The sequence below is a fragment of the Macaca thibetana genome, chromosome 13, assembly GCF_024542745.1.
Source record: "Macaca thibetana thibetana isolate TM-01 chromosome 13, ASM2454274v1, whole genome shotgun sequence".
Classification (NCBI taxonomy): domain Eukaryota; kingdom Metazoa; phylum Chordata; class Mammalia; order Primates; family Cercopithecidae; genus Macaca; species Macaca thibetana.
In genome coordinates this window covers 69,600,767-69,627,334 of record NC_065590.1, presented here as the reverse complement: position 1 = coordinate 69,627,334, position 26,568 = coordinate 69,600,767, and the positions used below count along the sequence as shown (strand labels likewise).

The 26,568-nt window shown below is 38.8% G+C and overlaps 1 protein-coding gene across 1 annotated transcript in view; it reads right to left on the bottom strand.

Annotated features, from left to right (window-relative positions):
- Nucleotides 1–13,384, bottom strand: part of CEBPZ (CCAAT enhancer binding protein zeta) — a 406,976-nt gene extending 393,592 nt beyond the window's left edge. The window contains exon 1 of the mRNA XM_050753297.1: nucleotides 13,381–13,384. The gene's annotated coding sequence lies outside the window, so the exon portion shown is untranslated. The remainder of the gene's footprint in view (nucleotides 1–13,380) is intronic.
- Nucleotides 13,385–26,568: the final 13,184 nt, after the last annotated feature.

Here is a 26,568-nt window from a genome sequence, read left to right as displayed (position 1 = left end):
TTTTATGGCTGCATAGTATTCCATGGTGTATATGTGCCACATTTTCTTAATCCAATCTGTCACTGATGGACATTTGGGTTGATTCCAAGTCTTTGCTATTGTGAATAGTGCTGCAATAAACATACGTGTGCATGTGTCTTTAGAGCAGCATAATTTATAATCCTTTGGGTATATACCCAGTAATGGGATGGCTGGGTCATATGGTACATCTAGTTCTAGATCCTTGAGGAATCGCCATACTGTTTTCCATAATGGTTGAACTAGTTTACAATCCCACCAACAGTGTAAAAGTGTTCCTATTTCTCCACATCCTCTCCAGCACCTGTTGTTTCCTGACTTTTTAATGATTGCCATTCTAACTGGTGTGAGATGGTATCTCATGGTGGTTTTGATTTGCATTTCTCTGATGGCCAGTGATGATGAGCATTTTTTCATGTGTCTGTTGGCTGTATGAATGTCTTCTTTTGAGAAATGTCTGTTCATGTCCTTTGCCCACTTTTTGATGGGGTTGTTTGTTTTTTTCTTGTAAATTTGTTTGAGTTCTTTGTAGGTTCTGGATATTAGCCCTTTGTCAGATGAGTAGATTGCAAAAATTTTCTCCCATTCTGTAGGTTGCCTGTTCACTCTGATGGTAGTGTCTTTTGCTGTGCAGAAGCTCTTTAGTTTAATGAGATCCCATTTGTCAATTTTGGCTTTTGCTGCCATTGCTTTTGGTGTTTTAGACATGAAATCTTTGCCCATGCCTATGTCCTGAATGGTACTACCTAGGTTTTCCTCTAGGATTTTTATGGTATTAGGTCTAACATTTAAGTCTCTAATCCATCTTGAATTAATTTTCGTATAAGGAGTAAGGAAAGGATCCAGTTTCAGCTTTCTACTTATGGCTAGCCAATTTTCCCAGCACCATTTATTAAATAGGGAATCCTTTCCCCATTTCTTGTTTCTCTCAGGTTTGTCAAAGATCAAATGGCTATAGATGTGTGGTATTATTTCTGAGGACTCTGTTCTGTTCCATTGGTCTATATCTCTGTTTTGGTACCAGTACCATGGTGTTTTGGTTACTGTAGCCTTGTAGTATAGTTTGAAGTCAGGTAGCATGATGCCTCCAGCTTTGTTCTTTTGACTTAGGATTGTCTTGGAGATGCGGGCTCTTTTTTGGTTCCATATGAACTTTAAAGCAGTTTTTTCCAATTCTATGAAGAAACTCATTGGTAGCTTGATGGGGATGGCATTGAATCTATAAATTACCTTGGGCAGTATGGCCATTTTCACAATATTGATTCTTCCTATCCATGAGCATGGTATGTTCTTCCATTTGTTTGTGTCCTCTTTGATTTCACTGAGCAGTGGTTTGTAGTTCTCCTTGAAGAGGTCCTTTACATCCCTTGTAAGTTGGATTCCTAGGTATTTGATTCTCTTTGAAGCAATTGTGAATGGAAGTTCATTCCTGATTTGGCTCTCTGTTTGTCTGTTACCGGTGTATAAGAATGCTTGTGATTTTTGCACATTAATTTTGTATCCTGAGACTTTGCTGAAGTTTCTTATCAGCTTAAGGAGATTTTGGGCTGAGACAATGGGGTTTTCTAAATATACAATCATGTCATCTGCAAACAGGGACAATTTGACTTCTTCTTTTCCTAACTGAATACCCTTGATTTCTTTCTCTTGCCTGATTGCCCTAGCCAGAACTTCCAACACTATGTTGAATAGGAGTGGTGAGAGAGGGCATCCCTGTCTTGTGCCAGTTTTCAAAGGGAATTTTTCCAGTTTTTGCCCATTCAGTATGATATTGGCTGTGGGTTTGTCATAAATAGCTCTTATTATTTTGAGGTACGTTCCATCAATACCGAATTTATTGAGCGTTTTTAGCATGAAGGGCTGTTGAATTTTGTCAAAAGCCTTTTCTGCATCAATTGAGATAATCATGTGGTTCTTGTCTTTGGTTCTGTTTATATGCTGGATTATGTTTATTGATTTGCGAATGTTGAACCAGCCTTGCATCCCAGGGATGAAGCCCACTTGATCATGGTGGATAAGCTTTTTGATGTGTTCCTGAATCCGGTTTGCCAGTATTTTATTGAGGATTTTTGCATCGATGTTCATCAGGGATATTGGTCTAAAATTCTCTTTTTTTGTTGTGTCTCTGCCAGGCTTTGGTATCAGGATGATGTTGGCCTCATAAAATGAGTTAGGGAGGATTCCCTCTTTTTCTATTGATTGGAATAGTTTCAGAAGGAATGGTACCAACTCCTCTTTGTACCTCTGGTAGAATTCAGCTGTGAATCCATCTGGTCCTGGACGTTTTTTGGTTGGTAGGCTATTAATTGTTGCCTCAATTTCAGAGCCTGCTATTGGTCTATTCAGGGATTCAACTTCTTCCTGGTTTAGTCTTGGAAGAGTGTAAGTGTCCAGGAAATTATCCATTTCTTCTAGATTTTCCAGTTTATTTGCGTAGATGTGTTTATAGTATTCTCTGATGGTAGTTTGTATTTCTGTGGGGTCGGTGGTGATATCCCCTTGATCATTTTTAATTGCGTCGATTTGATTCTTCTCTCTTTTCTTCTTTATTAGTCTGGCTAGTGGTCTGTCAATTTTGTTGATCTTTTCAAAAAACCAACTCCTGGATTCATTGATTTTTTGGAGGGTTTTTTGTGTCTCTATCTCCTTCAGTTCTGCTCTGATCTTAGTTATTTCTTGCCTTCTGCTAGCTTTCGAATGTGTTTGCTCTTGCTTCTCTAGTTCTTTTAATTGCGATGTTAGAGTGTCAATTTTACATCTTTCCTGCTTTCTCTTGTGGGCATTTAGTGCTATAAATTTCCCTCTACACACTGCTTTAAATGTGTCCCAGAGATTCTGGTGTGTTGTATCTTTGTTCTCATTGGTTTCAAAGAACATCTTTATTTCTGCCTTCATTTCGTTATGTACCCAGTAGTCATTCAGGAGCAGGTTGTTCAGTTTCCATGTAGTTGAGCGGTTTTGATTGAGTTTCTTAGTCCTGAGTTCTAGTTTGATTGCACTGTGGTCTGAGAGACAGTTTGTTATAATTTCTGTTCTTGTACATTTGCTGAGGAGTGCTTTACTTCCAATTACGTGGTCAATTTTGGAGTAAGTATGATGTGGTGCTGAGAAGAATGTATATTCTGTTGATTTGGGGTGGAGAGTTCTATAGATGTCTATTAGGTCTGCTTGCTGCAGAGATGAGTTCAATTCCTGGATATCCTTGTTAACTTTCTGTCTCGTTGATCTGTCTAATGTTGACAGTGGAGTGTTGAAGTCTCCCATTATTATTGTATGGGAGTCTAAGTCTCTTTGTAAGTCTCTAAGGACTTGCTTTATGAATCTGGGTGCTCCTGTATTGGGTGCATATATATTTAGGATAGTTAGCTCTTCCTGTTGAATTGATCCCTTTACCATTATGTAATGGCCTTCTTTGTCTCTTTTGATCTTTGATGGTTTAAAGTCTGTTTTATCAGAGACTAGTATTGCAACCCCCGCTTTTTTTTGTTCTCCATTTGCTTGGTAAATCTTCCTCCATCCCTTTATTTTGAGCCTATGTATGTCTCTGCGTGTGAGATGGGTCTCCTGAATACAGCAGACTGATGGGTCTTGACTCTTTATCCAGTTTGCCAGTCTGTGTCTTTTAATTGGAGCATTTAGTCCATTTACATTTAAGGTTAATATTGTTATGTGTGAACTTGATCCTGCCATTATGATATTAACTGGTTATTTTGCTCATTAGTTGATGCAGTTTCTTCCTAGCCTCAATGGTCTTTACATTTTGGCATGTTTTTGCAATGGCTGGTACCGGTTGTTCCTTTCCATGTTTAGTGCTTCCTTCAGGATCTCTTGTAAGGCAGGCCTAGTGGTGACAAAATCTCTAAGCATTTGCTTATCTGTAAAGGATTTTATTTCTCCTTCACTTATGAAACTTAGTTTGGCTGGATATGAAATTCTGGGTTTAAAATTCTTTTCTTTAAGAATGTTGAATATTGGCCCCCACTCTCTTCTGGCTTGTAGAGTTTCTGCTGAGAGATCTGCTGTTAGTCTGATGGGCTTCCCTTTGTGGGTAACCCGACCTTTCTCTCTGGCTGCCCTTAAGATTTTTTCCTTCATTTCAACTTTGGTGAATCTGGCAATTATGTGTCTTGGAGTTGCTCTTCTCGAGGAGTATCTTTGTGGCGTTCTCTGTATTTCCTGGATTTGAATGTTGGCCTGCCCTACTAGGTTGGGGAAGTTCTCCTGGATGATATCCTGAAGAGTGTTTTCCAACTTGGTTCCATTTTCCCCCTCACTTTCAGGCACCCCAATCAGACGTAGATTTGGTCTTTTTACATAATCCCATACTTCTTGCAGGCTTTGTTCGTTTCTTTTTCTTCTTTTTTCTTTTGGTTTCTCTTCTCGCTTCATTTCATTCATTTGATCCTCAATCGCTGATACTCTTTCTTCCAGTTGATCGAGTCGGTTACTGAAGCTTGTGCATTTGTCACGTATTTCTCGTGTCATGGTTTTCATCTCTTTCATTTCGTTTAGGACCTTCTCTGCATTAATTACTCTAGCCATCAATTCTTCCACTTTTTTTTCAAGATTTTTAGTTTATTTGCTCTGGTACGTAATTCCTCCTTTAGCTCTGAGAAATTTGATGGACTGAAGCCTTTTTCTCTCATCTCGTCAAAGTCATTCTCCGTCCAGCTTTGATCCGTTGCTGGCGATGAGCTGCGCTCCTTTGCCGGGGGAGATGCGCTCTTATTTTTTGAATTTCCAGCTTTTCTGCCCTGCTTTTTCCCCATCTTTGTGGTTTTATCTGCCTCTGGTCTTTGATGATGGTGATGTACTGATGGGGTTTTGGTGTAGGTGTCCTTCCTGTTTGATAGTTTTCCTTCTAACAGTCAGGACCCTCAGCTGTAGGTCTGTTGGAGATTGCTTGAGGTCCACTCCAGACCCTGTTTGCCTGGGTATCAGCAGCAGAGGCTGCAGAAGATAGAATATTTCTGAACAGCGAGTGTACCTGTCTGATTCTTGCTTTGGAAGCTTCCTCTCAGGGGTGTACTCCTCCCTGTGAGGTGTGGGGTGTCAGACTGCCCCTAGTGGGGGATGTCTCCCAGTTAGGCTACTCAGGGGTCAGGGACCCGCTTGAGCAGGGAGTCTGTCCCTTCTCAGATCTCAACCTCCGTGTTGGGAGATCCACTGCTCTCTTCAAAGCTGTCAGACAGAGTCGTTTGCGTCTGTGCAGAGGTGTCTGTGTGTCTTAGTTTACTGTGCCCTGTCCCCAGAGGTGGAGTCTACAGAGACCGGCAGGTTTCCTTGAGCTGCTGTGAGCTCCACCCAGTTCGAGCTTCCCAGCAGCTTTGTTTACCTACTTAAGCCTCAGCAATGGCGGGCGCCCCTCCCCCAGCCTCGCTGCTGCCTTGCCGGTGATCACAGACTGCTGCGCTAGCAACGAGGGAGGCTCCGTGGGTGTGGGACCCTCCCGGCCAGGTGTGGGATATGATCTCCTGGTGTGCCTGTTTCCTAAAGCGCAGTATTGGGGTGGGAGTTACCCGGTTTTCCAGGTGTTGTGTGTCTCAGTTCCCCTGGCTAGGAAATGGGACTCCCTTCCCCCTTGCGCTTCCCAGGTGAGGCAATGCCTCGCCCTGCTTCAGCTCTCGCTGGTCGGGCTGCAGCAGCTGACCAGCTCCGATCGTCCGGCACTCCCCAGTGAGATGAACCCAGTACCTCAGTTGAAAATGCAGAAATCACCGGTCTTCTGTGTCGCTGGCACTGGGAGTTGGAGACTGGAGCTGCTCCTATTCGGCCATCTTGCTCCCAAGCTGAAATTAATATTTCTCTGCAATGGTTATCTAATGGGTCAGCTAGAAATACTGTTAGAAAGCTGTGCAGACAATACCTCAGGGATCAGCATGGCCCTGTAAGGGAGAGGCCCAAGGACATTTTTGTGGTAGTTTAATTGCTTCCTGCAGAATCCCTGTAACTGTTTGGCATCTGAACCTCTCCTGTTCTGTTTTCGCACTCTGTGTGGTAGAGCTGGGATTGTACGTGAATGAAAACTTAATACACCCTATCTACGCAGAGGAACATGGTGTCCCACCTCCCAGAATAGAACCCAATGACCACTTGGACCCTAAGCTGAATTCCTGAGCTTCTCTGAGGATATAGTAAACAAGTTGTCGGGATCCAGAGATTCACGGACAGAAGCTTCAACACTGTGAAATACTGTTGACATCTTGGTTGCTCCATTTGGCACCAAATCACACTTTGAGAGAGAACAATGATTTTGACAATGTTATAGACTGGTCTAACCACAAAACCCACCAACTCCTCCCCTCTCTGCCTTCTAAAATTGCTCCAACAGGATATAAAACCCTAACAAATGTAATATTCTAAAATGATGGAAAACCAAATACTAAGGTCAGAGGGGATGGTATAAAGCACATATGTGAGCTTTCAGTCTGACCAAGTTCGTAACACATGTTGTGTGTATAAATTCACAATTTGAACCTATAAACTGAAGTTATGCTACTCTGAGTTGGTTTTGGAAAAATTACATATACTTACATGTATCTGCTACAAAGTATTTAATTTTTTAACTCTTTAGTTTGAGTGTTTTTCTTTGATTTTGAGGGTATGCTTAACCCACCTTGAATATTTCTAGTATTCCCCCACCTTTTTTTTCCTTTTTGCAATGCTTTAAAAAATAAGTTTACATTATATCGACTGGAAACATGTGCTTCAATTTCATCTGCCTTGGTACTTCTCCTTACATAGAACATAGTAAATTTTTGGTGCCAATAAACATTTTCCTTTTAGGGAAAGGGACTAGATTTATGGTGCAGAATCCCATTAACCTATATTGAAACAAAGTATCTGGGAAATGCTTCTTATGTAGTGTATCTGTTCAGTGGAAGAATTTCTTTGTTTTATGTGTCCAATTACAATTTAGTTCATAATAAAATGATATTTTTCCAGACATCAGCTTTCCAGAATCCATTTTTTTCTTTGTGCTAATGTAAACTAAGTAGCATGTAGTTGACTGATTATTAACCAGCAATTTTCAGATATTGCTTCTTTTCCCTCCTAAATGAATCCCTATCTAAACTAGAAATGGGCAACAATTTTTCTATTGAAACCCAGAAAACCATAGAGGAAATATCAAATAAGAACACCCCCCTCTGAAAAATCAAGACAGTAAAGAAGAAAACTAGAAACTAGTTTATCAATACATTTTTTAATGTAAACACCACAGAAATGTACAGAAAATAGCAAGCATCCATATTTTCAGTTCCCAATATTAAATATTTATCTTGATATATTCTTATGCTTAAAAAAATACTAGGCTGGGTGCAGTAGCTTACTTCTGTAATCCCAGTGTTTTGGAAGGCTGAAGCAGGAGGATTGCTTAAAGGCCAGGGGTTCTAGACTAGCCTGGGCAACACAACAAGACCCCATATCTGCAAAATAATCTATTATTTTTGTAGAAATATGTGCTTATTATAACAAATTCAAAAGACAAAAAAAATCACTCAATGCTACTGCTCAGAAAAAATTCACTGTTATCATGAGAGGAACATCATTTTAGAGTCCATCTTTTTATGCATATATACTGTTTGACTCCTCCAAACCTGAAGTAGAAATTTGGTCCCTGGTGTTGGAGGTGGTGCTTAATGGGAGGTGTTTGGGTCTTGGGGGCAGATCCCTCATAAATAGTGCCCTTCCTGGGAGGGAGTGAGAGAGTTCTCAGTCTGTTAGTTCCTACAAGAGCTGGTTGTTTAAAAGAGCCTGGCTCCCGCCCCCAAGGTCTCTTGCTTCCTCCCTCACCATGTCATCTCTGCAAAATTACAATGGTTCCCCTTCACCTTCCACCATGAGTGGAAACAGCCTGAGTCCTTTACTAGAAGCAGATGCTGGTGCCATTCTTCTTGTATAGTTTGTAGAACCCGGAGCTAAATAAACCTCTGTTCTTTAAAAATTACCCCATGTCTTTATATAAAGGTACATATATATAAAGGTATTCCTTTATAGCAACACAAAACATTCTAACGTATAATGCACACACATGCACACACACACAGGTTAATTAGAAATATCTTTATTAAGATGGAGACATTACAGAAGACACTTTAATGCAAAAAGTATAATTTTACTTAAATTTAATAGAAGCAGAAACAGAGAATTGTTGAACTCTAAATAAATATTTCCTTAGAATACACAAGATTGGCCAGGTACAGTGACTCATGTAATCCCAGCACTTTGGGAGGCCAAGGCAGGTGGATCACGAGGTCAGGAGATCAAGAGCAATCTGGCCAACATAGTAAAACCCCGTCTCTATTAAAAATACAAAGAAATTAGCTGGGGGTGGTGGCATGAGCCTGTAGTTCTAGCTACTTGGGAAGCTGAGGCAGGAGAATCACTTGAACCTGCGAGGCAGAGGTTGCCGTGAGCCGAGATCGTGCCACTGCACTCCAGCCTGGGTGACAGAGCGATACTCAGTCTCAAAGAAAGAAAAGAAAAGAATAGACAAGATCTATTATTTCCTAAAAGTTTTCTTTCAGATTAAAAAAGAAATTTAAAAAACAATAATAATTCTTCAGCTACATATTTCTTTTTTTTTTTTGAGACGGAGTCTCGCTCTGTCACCCAGGCTAGAGTGCAGTGGCTGGATCTCAGCTCACTGCAAGCTCTGCCTCCCGGGTTTACATCATTCTCCTGCCTCAGCCTCCCGAGTAGCTGGGACTACAGGCGCCCGCCACCTCGCCTGGCTAGTTTTTTGTATTTTTTTAGTAGAGACGGGGTTTCACTGTGTTAGCCAGGATGGTCTCGATCTCCTGACCTCATGATCCGCCCGTCTCGGCCTCCCAAAGTGCTGGGATTACAGGCTTGAGCCACCGCGCCTGGCCTTCAGCTACATATTTCAATCCTAGCATTCTCAAACTTTCTCCCACTGCTTCCCAAATTTTGGTAATATTTTTATATTGTCTAAAAATGTAACTTTTAGGTTTTTTCTGTAATCATAATTCTCTTAGTTTGATTAGTTTAGTATTTAGCTCAATATATAAATGGATTTAATGCCTATCAGTTTTTTAAAACTTGGATGATTTTATTTCTGTGTTCTTTATTTTGATTCATATTTTAATATTTTTTCCCCAAGAGACGCTTATGAATGTTGTATTTCCTGAATTCTGTCATGTTTGAGAAAGTCTGCCTATTGTTCTCCTCTAGTCAAATGCATTCTGGATGGGTAGGACGTTCTTGGATCACACCTTCTTTGCTTCAGAACATTGTGAGCATTACTCCTTTGTCTTTGGCGTTTACTGTCATTATGAGGAAGTCTGATTTTTTTCCCAGTGTACATGATTTTCTTTTCTGGCTTATTACTTGAAGAATTATTTCTTTATCTTTGAATTTTAATAATGTAACTTGGCTATGCTCAGTGTAGAGTGTTCTGTATCAAACTTTTCTGGAAAATACAGGAAAAAACAACTGCAAATGCAGGCATTATTTTTTATTTATTTATTTTTTGATTTTGCTCTGTCGTCAGGCTGGAGTGCAGTGGCAGGATCTTGGTCCACTGCCACCTCTGCCTCCTGGGTTCAAGCAATTCGCCTGCTGCAGTCTCCTGAATAGCTGGGATTACAGGCATAACGCCACCATGCCCAGCTAATTTTTGTATTTTTAGTAGAGATAGGGTTTCACCATGTTGGCCAGGATAGTCTCAATCTCTTGACCTCGTGATCTGCCTGCCTCGGCCTCCCAAAGTGCTGGGATTACAAGTGTGAGCTACCGTGCCTGGACTTAAGTATTATTTTTAACTCTTTGCTTCAGGAATGGTCTCTTGCACTATGTGTTTGCCTTTTTTTTTCTGTTTATTTGTTGGGTTTGTTACCTTGATGGCACCAATTATCCTTGTTTTAGATCACATTTTTCTCTATACCATATCTATTACATCGTTCCTAAATGCTTTGATTTCTTTTTAAACGTTATTCACCATGATTAGTTCAAGTCTTTCTGCTGTGTTGGTAATTGTATATACAGCAATAGCCACTGTGTTTCATATTGTTTCAAAAATATTTATTACTTTTATATGAGGTTGTTTAGGACCCCCATTGCTTCCTCAGGTATGCAACAACTTTTTACATCTTGGTAGGTTGTTGTTATCATAGGGCCTTTGAGTCTTTTTGTTGGTTTGTTTGTTTTTGCTATTTTAATTCTATTTTTAAAAATACTTTAAGTTGTAGGGTACATGTGCATGACATGCAGGTATGATATATAGGTGTACATGTGCCATGTTGGTTTGCTGCACCTGTCAACTTGTTATTTACATCAGGTATGTCTCCTAATGCTATCCCTCCCCCAGCCCCCGACCTCCAACAGGCCCCAGTGTGTGTGATGTTCCCTGCCCTGTGTCCAAGTGTTCTCATTGTTCAATTCCCACCTATGAGTGAGAACATGCGGTGTTTGGTTTTCTGTCTTTGGGATAGTTTGCTGAGAATGATGGTTTTCAGCTTCATCTATGTCCTTGCAAAGGACATGAACTCATCCTTTTTATGGCTGCATAATATTCCATGGTGTATATGTGCCACATTTTCTTAATCCAGTCTATCATTGATGGACATTTGGATTGGTTCCAAGTCTTTCCTATTGTGAATAGTGCCACAATAAACATACGTGTGCATGTGTCTTTATAGTACCATGATTTATAATCCTCTAGGTATATACCCAGTAATGAGATTGCTGGGTCAAATGGTATTACTAGTTCTAAATACTTGGGGAATCACCACACTGTCTTCCACAATGGTTGAACTAATTTACATTCCCACCAACCAGTGTAAAAGCATTCCTATTTCTCCACATCCTCTCCAGCATCTGTTGTTTCCTGACTTTTTAATGATTGCCATTCTTACTGGCATAAGATGGTATTTCACTGTAGTTTTGATTTGCATTTCTCTGATGACCAGTAATGATGAGCATTTTTTTTCACGTGTCTGTCTGTTGGCTGCATAAATGTCTTCTTTTGAGAAGTGTCTGTTCACATCCTTTGCCCACTTTTATGGGGTTGTTTGTTTTTTTCTTGTAAATTTGTTTGAGTCCTTTGTAGATTCTGGATATTAGCCCTTTGTCAGATAGGTAGATTGCAAAAATTTTCTCCCATTCTGTAGGTTGCCTGTTCACTCTGATGGTAGTTTCTTTTGCCATGCAGAAGCTCTTTAGTTTAATTAGATCCCATTTCTCAATTTTGGGTTTTGTTGCCATTGCTAGTTTGGGGAAGTTCTCCTGGATAATATCCTTCAGAGTGTTTTCCAAGTTGGTTCCATTCTCCCCATCACTTTCAGGTACACTAGTCAGATGTAGATTTGGTCTTTTCACATAGTCCCGTATTTCTTGGAGGCTTTGTTCATTTCTTTTCACTCTTTTTTCTCTAAATTTTTTTTCTCGCTTCATTTCATTCATTTGATCTTCAATCACTGATACTCTTTCTTCTAGTTGATCGAATCGGCTACTGAAGCTTGTGCATTCGTCATGTAGTTCTTGTGCCATGGTTTTCAGCTCCATCAGGTCATTTCAGGACTTCTCTGCAGTGGTTATTCTAGTTAGCCATTCGTTTAATCTTTTTTCAAGGTTTTTAGCTTCTTTGTGCTGGGTTCGAACTTCCTCCTTTAGCTCGGAAAAGTTTGATTGTCTGAAGCCTTCTTCTCTCAACTTGTCAAAGTCATTCTCCATCCAGCTTTGTTCCATTGCTGGCGAGGAGCTGTGTTCCTTTGGACGGGGAGAGGTACTCTGATTTTCATAATTTTCAGCTTTTCTGCTCTGTTTTCCCCCCCACCTTTGTGGTTGTATCTACCTTTGGTCTCTGATGATCATGAGGTACAGATGGGGTTTTGGTGTGGATGTCCTTTCTGTTTGTTGGTTTTCCTTCTAACAGTCAGGACCCTCAGCTGCAAGTCTGTTGGAGTTTGCTGGAGGTCCACTCCAGACCCTGTTTGCCTGGGTATCACCAGTGGAGGCTGCAAAACAGCAAATATTGCAGGACAGCAAATATTGCTACCTGATCATTCCTCTGGAAGGTGCATCCCAGAGGGGCACCCACCTATATGAGGTATCTGTTGGCCCCTACTGGGAAGTGTCTCCCAGTTAGGCTACACAAGAGTCAGGGACCCACTTGAGGAGGCAGTCTATCCATTCTCAGAGCTCAAACTCCATGTTGGGAGAACCACTACTCTCTTCAAAGCTGTCAAACAGGCATGTTTACGTCTGTACAAGTTGTCTGCTGCCTTTTGTCCAGCTATGCCCTGACCACAGAGGTGGAGTCTATAGAGGTAGTAGGCCTTGCTGAGATGCGGTGGGCTCTGCCCAGTTCGAGCTTCCTGGCTGCTTTGCTTACCTACTTGAGCCTCAGCAATGGCAGATGCCCCTCTCCCAGCCAGGCTGCCATCTCGCAGTTCAATCTCAGACTGCTGCGCTAGCAATGAGCAAGGCTCCATGGGTGTGGGACCCTCTGAGCCAGGCACGGAAGAGAATCTCCTTGTCTACCAGTTGTTAAGACCTTGGGAAAAGTGCAGTATTTGGGTGAGAGTGTCCCATTTTTCCAGGTACTTTCTGTTATGGCTTCCCTTGGCTAGGAAAGGGAAATCCCCTGACCCCTTGCGCTTCCCTGGTGAGGCAATGCCCCACCCTGCTTCAGCTTGCCCTCCATGGGCTGCACCCACTGTCCAACCAGTCCCAATGAGATGAACCAGGTACCTCAGTTGGATATGCAGAAACCACCCGTCTTCTGCATCGATCACGCTGGAAGCTGCAGATCAGAGCTGTTCCTGTTTGGCCATCTTGGAACCGGTCTGAGTCTGTTTTAGCAAGATCAAGTACTTTGTAAATTATTCTATAGTGCAGAGCAGTTTTCCTTGGGAAAGAACTTATTTAGTTCTTTGTCCTTCCTTTCCTCTCTTTCTTCCTTATCATATAAAACTTATATAATTGCCTGCCATCTCATTTTTTTTTTTTTAAGTTTGGGTGGTTCTGTCTAGGCATTCTATTTGCTCTGATGTGCAGAGGGTTATTTCTTATTTTTTAAAACATTATCTATGACGATTTTGTTTGCTCCTCAGAGCTTTAGGTTGGTGCCTGAGTATCCTTGTGTTCTACCCATTCTGTTGTAAACCAAGAGAATAGCAACAGAGGGAGAAAGCTCAGCTGGGTTAGGTTATTTACAGTCTTTGTTAAAGAATTGAGCCCTGCTCATTTTCTGGAACTTTATTGATGGTCCTGTGTCAAGACTTACTGGAGGGATATTTTCCTTTCTTGTGGAAATGTAGACTTGGCTCCTTAGACTGTACAGCTGTGGAGCTTTCTTTTCTGTAGGGTGAGTCCCTATTTCATTCTCTCCGCCCCCCCCCCCCCCCGTATCTTCTCCCCCAATTTCTCATTTGGAAAGGAAAAAAGACAGTGACTCAGTTAACTTCTTTTGAGGTTTGAGTTCATCAATTCAGAAGTACAACTTCTGGGGGTTTGGGCACAAGTAAAAGCAAAGCAGGGCACCCTCTCTGTTTCATTTCACAGTCTTCAGTATCTTTCCTTATTTACCAGTTTTTGGAGTTTATGCATTAAGCAACCCCCCTTTTCTTGTTTTGTGGCTACTAGTGACTTCTCCTTTAGGTTTTAGGTTTTATAATTTTTAAAAATTCCCATCTCTTCCATTTTGTTAGATACTGGAAAGGGAAATACTTTGACTCAGTTTTAATCTGCAATCTTAAAGTGAAGGCAGGATATGCCCACAATTATATTCAAGAAATATAACAGATAATTTAATTGTAAATTCCATATCATAACCAGTTAAAAGGGAGGGAGTTGGAAGGAGAAATATGATGAGAATTTGAAAGACTATAATAAATCAAGAGAATAAAAGAATAACAGAGAAGAGAGTGAAATAATTTAAAAAGAGGAAAATTCAGTTGGTTCTGATGATGCTTTGGTGGGTAATATTATCTTTTTAGACTGAGGGCATTGGTGTTGGTAATGCATTATCACTATGCTTTGAAAATCTGTTAGGCTTTTCAACTTTTGAAAAACGATCCTTCCTGTTCTGGGAAATAGTTTGGTTGTTTTTATTCTAAAACTTTAAAGTTTATGTTTGAAATAAAGTCTTATTTTTCTATGTAACCTTGAAATCTTAACAGACGTTTGAAGCAATGACTTGGATTTTAAAATTTATTTTGTAATCTGAGATTCGTTGACCAATGTGCCAACTATTCTGAAAGTTCCTGCTCTCCTGTATCATAGACTGTAGCATTAGAGAATACTAAGAAAGCGGTGAACAGCTAAACATTGGGAGGGAGGAAATGGTTAGGATGGTAATGGAATCAGAATCAGGGAGAGAAGTGGGACCAGATACTGGGAACAGGCAAAAGGTGGGGTTCGGGACCCAGATGGCTTGAAAATATCTACTAAGGGGTTTTATGGAAACTGCACCAAGAAGAAAGTCAAATGTCTAGGTAAAAGTCAGCGGTCAGTAGAGCCACAGAGTACAGGAAAAATGTGGACTGGAAATTCGTGCCTATTAAGAAGGAGTGAAACCTGAGATGGCTTGTAACTTCTGTCAACTTTATTCTATCTTAACTATGGGAAGTATCAACTGTGAGATAGAGAACTTGCAATAATAAGATATGATACTTCTGGCTGTGTGGATAGAGACAGAGAAACAGAGAGGGAAAGAGAGAGAAAGAGAATACACATCTTATTCCTTTGATGTCACCAAACTGTCTGACATATTTCCCTTCTCTGACATGGTAGGTGTGTCTCAAGATTACATTCATTTTGAATCAGCATTTATGAATATTTGATTTTTAAAATTTTCTTTTTGAATGTAGTGTTTGAGATTGAATTTAAGGCTATATTGTGGTAAAACTTACAACCAACCAATAAACTTTACTCATTTAAAAAATGCAATTTGATGAGTTTTGACAAACGTGTATTCCTGTAAAAACAACATAATCAAGATGCCTTATGTTGCCATCAAGACATGGAACATTTCTACCTGCTTTGTAACTTATTTATTTTTCTACATCCTTCTCAATGTATTTTTTTTTAACTATTCCTAATATTGTGGTAACAAGATATGCCTGGGATTTGGAAAAAATGGAAAAACATGTTTGGCAATTTAAACATATTAATCACAGTTGTTTTCATGTTTGTGCCTGATAACTCTAATATCTCAATTAGTTTTGTCTTTTTCCCTCTGGTTTTTCAGACACTAGTCTGATCTTATGGTTTGCTTTGTAAGTTTTGATTGAGTCCAGACATTATATATGAAAAAATAAAGTGACAAGTTGAAAGTGGAGGCTCACAATAAGGTTTCCTTCCTCCAGTGAGGGTTTAGAACAGAAAGTGATCAACTTAATCCAGTTTGGCACCATTCTGATTTGAAGCAAGGTTTTGGTCTTACTAAGGGCCAATCTATTTCTAGTTTCACCTTTATTCCTAAGGTAAAGCCCTTTCTTTTCTGAAAGCCTGGGTTTATTGGTTTACCCAGGATCTTCCATCCTGGTGAGCTCTGAAGTTCTATTATTTGTCTCCCCATTCTTTTGAAATTCTGAAAGTGCTATTTATCTTCTCAATGTCTCTACCAATGCTTATAAAATGACAAATGCCTTGGGTGAAAAGCATCACTGATTGTCTGGTTCACCTCAACATTCTTCTCTTGTTTTTAAAATATTGGCCCTTCAAGTCCTGGCTGCCTTGGTAGCTCTCTGATTACTTCAAATACACACACACACACACACACACACACACAAACACACATATATTCTTGAGCTGTTTTCTTATTTTGTATTTTCTTAATATGTGCTTCATTATTTCATTATCAGTCCAGTTATCCAAACTAGGAATCTGGGTGTCATCTTTCATTCCTCCCTCATTGTCTGTATACAAGTAATCACCAAATTCTATTTTACCATCAAAATATTCCTCTAATCTCTCCCCTCCCCTATATCTCTACTACTAGGTTACTAATTCAATTTGGAACTCAAAATTTACTTTCTTTGAGAAAAAATTTTCTAAACAATTGGTAAATTCTCAGGCAAGCCTACAAAAGTCATTACCTATTTGAAATGCTATCACAGCATTAGCCATAAACTCTCCCAACTCCAAGTTTTAAGGCTCTTGATCTCTGAGTCTCATATCTTTTCTAAATCTAGAACTCTAAGATCCAGCCCAAACATAAATACCATGAGCCAGTTGGATGAATGAATAAAGGGGAAGAAAGGGATAGGAACTTAATGTAAACACCGGTAATATGAAGGAAAATCTGGCTGAGGAAGGGCAAAATAAAGCATGAGCACTCTAGCCTTCAGAAAGTGTTCTTGGCTAGGGTTTTCAGATAAAATACATGTAACATTTGGGACATACTTATAATAAAAATTATTCATTATTTATATGAAATGCAAATTTAACTGGGCATTCTTAATTCTGTTTGCTAGATCTGTCAATCTTATGCTAAGCTGAAAAAGCAGGATTAAGAAACTAAAGTGTGTAGAGAGTATATAGATAAGAATATAGATATAGATAGATAGTTGGCAAGTGAAGAATTTTTTTAATGCAGGAGCTTTATAGACTAATATGGTGCACAGATATGACCAAAACTGAGTCTTCAGTTGCCACATTATAATTTTGAATGTATGGGGGCATCTTGGCATTTCTAAGAAACAATGCTGCAGGTGACATCAGCAAGATGGGAGAATGGCCGTAGTCAATGGATGAGTAGTCAACCTTCATCCCTCCCACAGAAACACTAATTTTGCCAACCACTCACAGGTAAGAGAACCTTTGTGGGAGCTCAGAAGTTCAGCAGAGAGATCATAGCACCTTGTTTGGAGCAAAAAATAAAAAATAAATGAATAAATAAATCCAAGAATAGATGCATTAAAGAAGGTAAGAACAGTTTTACTTTACCTGTGTCACCCCTCCCCCAGTGTGGCACAGCTCAGTGCCAAGGGAGACCACTTCAGCCTGATTTCTTCCACAGGGGAAAGTGAGAACAGTGAGTGCCCAATTTCCTCAGCTGTAGGATGCTGTAGAAGAGACCCACTTCTGCCTCACCCAGGTCAGAACCCTGAGGGAATCAGTATGGTAGAATAATCTGGGGTAGCTAGGAGCAGGGAAAAGGGGCAGAACTCACAGCAACCTAGGTATGGAATTCAGCAAAGAGCCACAGTTTCTATTAACTACCTCCCAAATTCCATCAAGAGGGCCAGCCACAAACTGCATAGAATGCATAATCTGCAGATCCCCTGCCTAGCCCATGTGTGCTTCCAACCTTCTGCATGCCTTTCCCCCGTGTAGCTGGCACCCTGAATACACCCCCATGGATAGCATGTACAAGCTTCTGCAGATTGTGCATGGGAACACGAAGACAACTAACTTGATTCAGGATTGGAAAGAGGCAACTAATCTTGAATTTTTCAAGGCACTTCCTAGGGAAGATAAACAGGAGGCTTACATTGCACATGGCCTGACTTTTGCAAGACCAAGAGAAGGAATATGCTGTAATTTGAATGAAAATTTAAAATTTAAAATTTATGTTGAAGCTGAATCCTCAATGCAATAGTACTAAGAAGTCTGACCTTTGGGAGGTAATTAAGTAATGAGGACTCTTCTCACTTGAATGGGATGAGAACTCATAAAAGAGGTCAAGGTTTATGGGAGTTCTCTTTTGCCCTTCCATCCCTTTTGCCAGGTGAGACTTCTCCTATGAAGAATGCAGCAAGAAAATACCATCCTGAAGCCGAGAGCAGCTTTCATCAGGCATCAATCCTTCTGGAGCCTTGATCTTGGACCTCCCAGCTCCAAAATCATAAGAAATAAATTTTTATTGCTTATAAATTACAGTCTCAGGTATTTTGTTATAGCACTGCAGAATAAGACAACATATTAATATAATCTTGAGACTTTTCTACCCCACTCAAGAGGGAACAAGGGAAGTGGAGCGTATGCATCTATAGAAAAGTTCTGAGAGACCACCAGAATCCCTATTTAAGCTGACTAGTGAAAGTATTTCTCTTTTGAAGTTAGTAAAGACTGGAAGAGATAACTACTTTTTCAAATGTGAAGATAGTAGCGAAAGACTTCGAAGAATGCAAAAAATCAAGGAAACGTGACTTCACTAAAAGAACACAATAATATATCAGTAACCACCCCAAAGAAATAGAGATCTATAAATTGCCTGATGAAGGATTCAAAATAATTGTTCTAAGGAAACCCAGCAAACTACAAGAGAAAACAGACAACTCAATGAACTCAGAAAAAATACATGAACAAAATTGGAAGTTCGATAAAGTGATAGAAATTATTAAAAAGATGCAAGCAGAAATTCTGGAACTGAATAATATAATTAAATGAAAAATTAAATAGAGAGCTTCAGCAACAGACTTAAGCAGAAGAAAAAAATATGTGAGCCCAGACAGATTAGATAAAATTATCCAGTTAAAGGAGAAAAAATAACAATAAAGAGTGAAGCTGATTAGATTTATTGGACATCATCAAGTACATGGATTTATATATACATTATGAAAGAGAAATAGAAAAAGGGGACAAAAACTTACTTAAAGAAATAATGGCTGAAAACTTCCCAAATCTTGAGAGGGATATTAACATCTTGGTTCATGAGGCTCAAAAATTCCCAAACAGGAAAACCCAAAGAAGATTATAATGAGGCACATCGCATTATAATAAAATTATCAAAAGTCAAAGCCAGAATTTTGAAGTCAGCAAGAGAGAAGCAGATTGTAACATTCAAGGGAAACTCCACAAGGCTATGAGTAGATATCTTGGCAGAAAGCCTGCAGGCCAGGAGAGAGTAGGATGAGATATTCAAAATGCTAAAGGAGAAAAAAAAAAAACCCTGCCAATCAAGAATACTATACGTGGCAAACCTGTCCTTCAGAACTGAAGGAGAGATAGACTTTCCCAAGCAAACAAAAGCTGGGCTTCCTCAGATTTGCTACTACACTTGCCTCACAAGAAATGCTAAAAGGAGTTCTTTAAGCTTAAAGAAAAGGATGCTAATTAGTAACACAAAAACATATAAAAGTGTTCATATGTTTACTCACTGGTAAAAGTAAGTTTATAGTCAAATTTAGAATGCTGTAAGATTGCAATGGTGGTACTTAAATCACTTTCCTAATATAAAAGTTAGAAGACAAAGTATTAAAAATGCAGTTGAACTATTGTCCAAAGAAATTGCTCTATAAAGAGTAAGTGCCTCCTTATATTCAAACAAAATAAAACAAAATCTTAGCAGTTCAGAAATACAGTCTGATAGAATAGAAAGTCTTAGACAGGGAGGCCTGGTTCTGTCTTTTTTCTCTACTCTTTTCCTATATTGGATGAGTTCTTTAACATTCCTGGCCGGTTTTCCCATCCATAAAAGAAAGGAAAACATGCAGAAGATGGGTGCATTTTGGGGTCTTGTTAAAATGCAGGCTCTGACTCAGAAGGTCTCGGGTGGGTCCCAGACTCTACATTGCCAATAAACTCCTACGTGATGCTGGTCCATACTTAGGTTAATACTACTACATATTAACCCCATTCCTAAAGGAGATTGATCATATACAAATCATGAGATCAATAATCCTGGCTGATAAAAAATTCTGGACAGGGAAAGGTTTATTCAGTCAATAAAGGCAATATTAAAAAATGCAGTTGACCTTTGGAGAATGCAGAGGTTAAGGGCACTAAGTCTTCCCCCATGTTGTCAAAAATTTGCATATAATTTTTGACTCCCCCAAAACTTAACTGCTAATAGCCTACTGTTGACTGAGAGCTTTACTGATAACATGATTGATTAACACATATTTTATATTTTATGTGTATTATATACTGCATTCTTACAATAGAGTAAGCTAGAAAAAAATGTTAAGAAAATCATAAGAAAGAGAAAATATATACTATTCATTAAGGAAAAGTGTATCAGCATAAATGTCTTTTCATCCTTGTTGTCTTCATGTTGAATAGCCTAAGGAGGGGGAGGAAGAAGAGAGGTTGGTCTTGGTGTCTTAGAGGTGGTAGAGGAGAAAGAGGTGGAAGAGGCAGGCACACTAGGTATTACTTTTATTGAAAAAACTCCTCTTCCAAGTAGATCTATGCAGTTCAAATTTGTGTTGTTCAAGGGGCAATTTTAACTATATAGCTATAATAGGTTAATAGATACACACTATAAAAAGATGGAAATTTTGACATCACTAACATAAAATAGGTGGGGTGGAGAAGTAAAAGTGTAGAGCTTTTGAATGGATTTGGAGTTTAACTTATCAGCTTAAAATAGACTGTTAAAACTATAAGATGTTTTATGTAAGCTTCATGGTAACCCCCCCCCCACCCACACACACAGGCTCTAATATATACACAAAAGACAGAGAAAAAGGAATTAAAGCATACCTCTACAAAGTATAATCAAAACAAAAAGGAAGAAAGCAAGAGAAGAAATAATTGAAGGAAAACAAAGAAATAATTAACTAAATGACATTAGTAAGTCTGGTCTATCAATAATTATTTCAAATGTAAGCAAATTAAATTCTTCAATCAAAAGACATAGAGTGGCTACATAGATTTTTTTTAAAAAATCCAAGAATATGCTACCTACAAGAAACTCACTTCAGCTTTAAGAACACACATAGGCTGAAAATGAAGGAATGGAAAAAGGTATTTCATGCAAAAGAGAGTAGGGATGACTGTACTTATATCAGTCAAAGTAGACTTAAATCATAACTGTCATAAGAGACAAACAAGGTTATTATTTAACATATGGTGATCAAAGGGTCAACTTATCAAGCGACTATAACAGTTGTAAATATATATGCACCCAACATCAGAGCATGTAAGTATATAAAGCAAACATTAACAGAACTGAAAGGTGATATAGACAGCAATGTAATAATAGTAAGGGATTTCAATGCTCCATTTTCAACAATGGATAGATCATTCAGACAGAAAATCAACAAAGAAAATCAACAAGGTCAAAAAAGAAGTTAAAAGAAAAAAATACTGGACATAAATGAACATGACAATACAACATAGTAAAACTTATGAGATTCAGCAAAAGCAGTCCCAAAAGGAATGTTTATAGTGATAAACACCTATTTTAAGAAAAAAGAAAGATCTCAAATAAACAACTTTAATGTTATACCTCAGGAAACTGGAAAAAAGCAAAAGAACAAAGTAAGCTAAAATTTAGCAGAAGGGAAGAGGTAAAGATTAGAGCATAAATAAATGAAGTAGAGACTAGAAAACAACAACAAAAAAGTTGTTTTTTTAAAAGATAAAATTTAAAAACCTTTAGCTATACTAACCAAGAAAAAAAGGGAGAAGACTTGAATAAGTAAAATTATAAGTGAAAGAGATATTACAACTGATACCACAGATATACAGAGGATCATAAGAAATGATTAGCATCAATTATACACCAACAAATTGGATAACTTAAATAGTAAATTTTAAAACATATGACTTATCAAGACTGAATCATTAAGAAATAGAAAATCTGAACAGGCCAATAATGAGCGAGGATATTGAATCAGTAATTTAAAAAAAGTCTCCCAACAAAAGAAAGCACAGGACCAGATGGCTTCACAGATGAATTCTACCAAACATTTAGAGAATTAAAACTAAGCCTTCTCAAACTCTTCACAAAATTGAAGAGGAGGAAACACTTCCAAACTCATTTTACAAGGCCAGCATTACTCTGATACCAAAGCCAGAAAAGGATGCTACAAGAAACAAAAATTACAGGCCAGTATCCCAGATGAACACAGATGCAAAAAGTCTCAACAAAATATGAGCAAACCAAATTCAGCTGCATATTAAAAGCATACATACCATGATCAAGTGAGATTTATTCCTGGAATGCAAGGTTGGTCCAACATACAAAAATCAATCAATGTAATACAACACATTAACAGAATGAAGAATAAAAATCATATGATCATCTCAATAAATGCAGAAAGAGCATTTGACAAAATCCAACATCATTTCATGATAAAAATTCAACAAATTAGGCATAGAAGGAATGTACTTCAGCATAATAAAGGCCATGTATGACAAGCCCACAGCTAAAATAATATGGATTAAAATCAACATGGATTAAAGACTTAAATATAAGACCTGAAACCATGAAACTACTAGAAGAAAATATAGGACCAAATCTTCTTGACATTGGTCTGGGCAATAATTTTTTTTATATGACCCCAAATGCACAGGCAACAAAAAAATAGACAAGTGGGATTGCATCAAACTAAAAAGCTTCTGCACAGCAAAGGAAACAATCAACAGAGTGAAGAGACAATCAATCTATGCAATGGTAGAAAACATTTGCAAACCACATATCTGGTAAAGCCTTAATATTCAAAATATATAAGAAACGCAAACAAGTCAATAGTAAAAAAAACCCAAAAAACCTAGATAACTTGATTTTAAAAATGGGCAAAAGACCTTAACAGATATTTCTCATCCAAAGAAGACAAGCCAAGAGATGGAAATAACCTATGTGTTTGTCAATGATAAATTGATAAAGTATGGTATGTGTACATAAATATATATATCCCATACTTTATATGGTGTGTGTGTGTATACACACACACACACATATATATATGTATACACACACACATATAAAATGGAATATTATTCAACCTTTAAAAAGAAGGAAATCCTGCCATTTGCTAAAACATGGATGAATCTGTAGGATATTATGCTAAGTGAAATAAGCCAGACACAGAAGGATAAATACTGTATGATCTCACTTATATGTGGAATTTTTAAAAGTTGAACTAAGAAAAGCAGAGAGTAGAATGGTGGTTCTCAGGGTGTAAAGACAATGGCTGCATCGCAGTCAGGTATAGGCCGAGGTACACATCTGGCACAGCATGACACAGTGGGATTGGAGTGCAGACACGCAACCCCATGCATTATATAATCATAGCTATGTAGCCATAACATGGGAAGTTTCATCACCTGGCCCTGAGCCACTGTTGTCTGTGAGGTGCATAAATGCAGCACCAACAGTGTCAGCGAGCTGCTAAATAAAGCCACGTCTCACCTACCTGTGGTCTCTTGAGTGTTCTTTCAGCTACCTGCTACCCCAGTGACTCCCCTTGGACCTCATCTTGGACTGAAACCTAACACAGGGGCTTTGTGGGGGGGTGGTAGGGAGATGCTAGTCAAAGGGTACACAGTTTCAGTTTTGCAGGATGAATAAGTTCTGGAGATGCGATGTGCAGCATGGTGACTATAGTTAATGGTGCATTGTATACTTGAAATTTTCTAAGACAGTAGACCTTAAGTGTTCTCACTAGAAAAATGAAAAGGTAACTACATGAGGTGATAAGCAAATTAATTAGATTGTGGTAATTATTTCACAATATATACATATATCAAAACATCATGATGAATACTTTATATACAATTTTTTTTTTGGCCAGTTATACCTCAATAAAGCTGAGGGGAAAAAAGGATAAGCTGCCATCTATTAAATTTTCTCCCAAGTAATCTGTTGCACGTTTGTGCTAGGAAGATACATCACTGAGTTCAAAAATCATGCAAGTGAATTGAACTCTGTTAGCATAATCTGATGAGTAAAATCCATTTTGTACTAAGAAACGTTTGTGAAGACTGATGAATGAATAACTTGGACTAGGTTTTCCCTAGCAAAAGAAACTATCACCTGAATTGTTCTCTTAGTGTTGTCCTTGTCAGTTTTTGTAACAGAGAGCTGGTCAAACAGCTGAGTGATGTCTGAAAGTGTCGTCACTCACCTCAGCTTTATAGACAGTGGAATTAACACAGGAACTCAGAGGGGAAGTGATCAGACCTTAGAGTGAGAACAAAGCAATGTCTTGAAAGATGCTTCTGCCACTGTCAGGGGCTGTAGAATCTTTTAAAGGCTCCAGCCTTAATTTATGAGTGAGTGCAAATCAGATATTGTTTTTAAGTGTCCTTTCAAGAAAACTTGCCAGGAATTCCTTCATAAAATAGAGAATCCTTTTGTAAAGCAAACCACTCCAAATTTGGGAGAAGGCAATGACAGAGAATTTCAACAGTCTGCCAAAATCAAGTTATTATCTAAATAACTTGGCCCTTTAGCAAGAAGACTAACTTGTTTAAAAAAAAATCTGTGGCCCTAATTGGAAACATTTACTAGAAGTCAGCTGGTCTCATGGCAGCAGCTAATTTCTGGCCTGGGTTAACTTTGTCATCACGCTTTAGGAGGATAACTGAAGATCCCTGAGGATCCTGGAAATTGATCATCAGCAAACTGATGGCTTCTAAAAGTGAAAGAGTTGAGAGCAGTGATATTCCAATGGTTGCTGTACATTACAATCACTTGTAAAAATTTTAAAAACATGATGTCCAGGGACTTTTAAGGGCCATACCAATTAAAACAATATCTGAGGCTAGGACCCCGGGCAGCAGATCTGAAAATCCCCCAGGTGATTCCAATGTGCAGCCAAGCTTGAGAACCAGCAGCTTTAAGCAGAGCAGGGATTCTCATCCTAGTTACACGTTAGCATCACCTGGAGAAAATTCAAAGAACTACTGATGATCAGGATTCACTAAGAACAATGCAGGTAGAGTGTGCAAAGGCCCAGCAGGTGTTCAACTGATGGCTTAGGGAGCATAGGCAGTAGTTCTCAAAATGTGGTTCCAGAACCAGCAGCATCAGCATCACCTGGGACCTTGTTAGCAATGCAAATTCTCAGTCCCCGACCCTACACCTACTGAACCAGAATCTCTAGGGATGGGGCCCCAGCTTCGGCATTTTAACAAGACTTCCAGGGGATTCTGGTACAAGCTGAAGTTACAACTATTGGATAGTGAATAAGAACGTGTCCCTGGAACTAGACTGCCTGGGTTCAAATCTTGCCTCTGTTACTTGCAGAGTAACACGGGCAACTAAACTTTTCTGGGCCTCAATGTCTCCTTCTGCCAAATGGGGATAATAATGGTTGTCCCCACAGAAGGTTGTTAAAAGGTGCAAAAGAGTGACATGTGAACAGGGCCTGGTATATGGGAAACACTACATAGTGCTGGTTAAGTAAGCATGTTGATGTGCTTTTGTTCTAAAGAGATGTGAGTCTTGAATGATATTCAGGTGTTCTTTTTTACTGCAGCAGACCCTTGAAGAAGAATCTTTCTTGTGATCTCCTGGCTGGTATCCTGAAGTCCTGTTATGCCAATGGACCAGCAACCCTCGCAGGCAGGAATTTCTACTAGAAAGACTATCCTCTCTGCAGGCAAATTTCTGGAAGGATACTATTTTATGGGGAAAAATATAAACAACTGTAAGTAATTTCACAGTTTGTAGGGCTTGTCTCCTATTGGTAATTTCTTACATGTTTACCCCTGGTGGAAATGTGGAGGTGGCCAAGTCAGGTCATAGGAAAAGGCAGGCCAGCTGTGTTTCAGTGGCTTTCAGAGAAGGTGGAGGGAAATAGTCTCTTCTCAGCAGCAGCTGAATCCCAGTGTTAGGAGACGGAGCCTTGTTTCGTGAAAGTGCATTCCCAGGGATTCCCTTGAAGAATGTGAGAGACCAGCTGGAATGAAACTGGATGTTTTCGGGTCCTGAAGGAAATGTAAATCCAGCAGCTTATTCTCAAGATGTGGCTCCAGAACCAGCAGCATTGATTCTTCTGAAGAGTTGAGAGTGCATTTTAGCTGTGATATCTTTGTACTCTTAAGAAATCCTCCTCAAGAAGACAAAACTTGACCAAGAGCATTTAGTTGTCTTCCAGAAGGCTCCCTTCAGTACTGGTACTCTTCCTGGATGCTCCCAATTAATCTATTGAAAGAATGACTCGTGATGGCAGCCCCTCACCTGACAAACTGGATTTTCCCCAGAGATCATTTGTAATGTTTTTCCTGAATCTTAGTTGTGTTTCCCTATTAGCAATGTTATGTATTTCTATATCGCAAATACTAAGTGCCGCCTGTAGAACCTAATCTCCATTTATAGCATGGAACACGCAGCCATCACGTATCCTTGCCCTGGCCTTCAGCCTGTGAATATTTTAATAAAAATCACTCTTTCCTCCTTAAGGAGAAGGACCATGTTCTTTAAAAGTTTAACACACAGTTTTTAATAATTGGTCACTTTACTTGATATTTCTGATGTTTCTCTGTTTGTCTTGGCTGTCCAGAACCTCAGACTTAAGCGTCTACTTACAGTAACAACCTTGTTGCGGATACAGTTAATTCTACCTATCTTTTATATGATTCCCACTGTCTTTATTTATTATCTTTATTTAAACCTTTAAAAGAGTATAAGATATCAATTTATGAAAAGAAAAAAATTTTTTAGTTCAACTGAAATCCCTGTTTTGTACCAAACTATATTTAATGCCCCATATAGTTCTAAAACTCTGCGTGATTTAAAGCAGGCATTCTTATTCTGGCATATGTGTGTGTGTGTGTGTGTGTGTCTGTATGTACATAACTCAAGGTAGGCTATAATTTATATAATTTATATGTATATATACACACATGCACACACACAGACACACATATATGTAATACTTTATAACATATATTAAATACATA